Raw genomic sequence first — 1,891 nt, 5'->3', positions numbered from 1 at the left:
CAGAACCGTTTGATCCAAATCCAAATATTAAAAGAATATATACTACTCAACATTTTAGGTTCAAATCCCGCCAATAACAAATATTTATATTATTATTTTACACTACTCAAACTCTCAGGTTCGAACCCCGTCAACAACAAATACTTATATTATTATTTTTACAATATCCAACTTCCAGGTTCGAAATATTAATGAAGCACGGCTTGTAAAGTTAGTACTTATTAAAAAGAAATTTCCCGCTTCTTTTGGATGAAAAATCAAATGACCCCGCTTGTTTTTTTGTGAAAATATTTCAGGCGGCTAGTGTTCGTGGCTATCTTTCAGGGATTATGATAACCGTCACTCTGATCTTTCTCCCTAATATATGGCTTGACGCCTTGACCCACATCTATTAGACTACTAATATTTCCATTCTTAAAAGTCACAGATACGTATCATTTTTTAAAAACCAGTACGTCCCTATTACAATTGCTAAAGATGACATCCATTAGAATGAGATGTTGCCATGTTGAGATCGTCTATGAATTAGAGGTGATTTTTATCTTATTTTCTCTTATAATGCTGTTTTTACTTGCTAATGATAAAATTCTGGGCTTTTAAGTTTTTCAGAATTTTTTTGGCAATTGGCTTGCGATGAATAGGCTCTCATCTATAGTTGGACTGTATGATTTATTTGCCTTTATTCTATTAACCTGATTCAAAATAAATTTTGTTTCTTCATGTCATGTGGTTTGAAACGACAACAGAGTTCTTATTCAGTTTTTTAAAATTCTCCTCATTGTACAGGAGTTTAGGCATTCAAAAGTTCGGAACAACGGAAGGACAAAACTGAATTACCAATTAGTTTCTATTAATGGGCTCATTTAAATATTTTGTACCAAGGATGAGTCTGGAGATATGTAGATCAGGAGACATCAATACTTTTATCTTTGTAATATGCATAATTCAGAAAATTTCAATATATCACTTTGCTCTTAGTTCTCGAGCTCATCTTATTTTATTTGTGTAATTTGAAATTGTAGGACAAAGTAATATTGTATTAGTTTCTGCTGATTAATTTTTTTATGCAACAATTTAGAAATTTATGAAAAAGAAATGTTATTTACAAATGCTTCTTATTTATATCCAAGAAGAGTGGGGCATATACATGAGCAATGAAACCTAATATAATTTAAAAATTTATTTGAATTATAAAATTTATATATGTCATTTTTTGAGCTAATAAAATAAAATCTATTTACCAGTATAAATTATGATCTTCTGTTTCTTGGTGCCACATGGACCATACACAAGTTTACATGTGGCTCATCCGTAACATGCCATGTGGATCATCCTAGTTAACGAAGTTACTGACACATGCTGATTCACTATGATGACTTATGTGCGTGTGGGACCGTTAATATATTTACCTACCAATATACATTAGTGTAGGTAAATAGTCTTTCTTTACCAACTTTTACCTACCAACCACTGCCAATATTATATTGGTTTGTAAAACACTTTATTTACCAATAAAAGAGTTTTACCTATATTTAGAATTGGTAAGTAATGTCAAATTTCTTGTAGTGATATTATGCATGTGTTAATGATTAGCCATGATAAATATGATGATATTATATATGTTGATGATCTTCCATGATATATATGAAGATATTATGCATGTGTTGATGATCTGAGATTACTTCTATTATGATTAATTGTGTATGGACAGAATAGGGGACTAGAAGATACTGTATGTATATGATACAATGATACAGACATGAAGAATCAAGCAGAAAGTTTATGTTTTGATTATGATGTTTTTTTCAAAATTTTCAGCGGAGTTTGTTTTGTAAAATAGTGTTTCATATATGTTCCACTTGATATGATTAATTAGATTAATAATAATAAG

The sequence above is a fragment of the Apium graveolens genome, chromosome 8, assembly GCF_009905375.1.
Source record: "Apium graveolens cultivar Ventura chromosome 8, ASM990537v1, whole genome shotgun sequence".
In the NCBI taxonomy this organism is placed as follows: Eukaryota; Viridiplantae; Streptophyta; class Magnoliopsida; order Apiales; family Apiaceae; genus Apium; species Apium graveolens.
The sequence above is the reverse complement of the archived record's forward strand: the minus strand, read 5'-3'. Positions refer to the sequence as shown.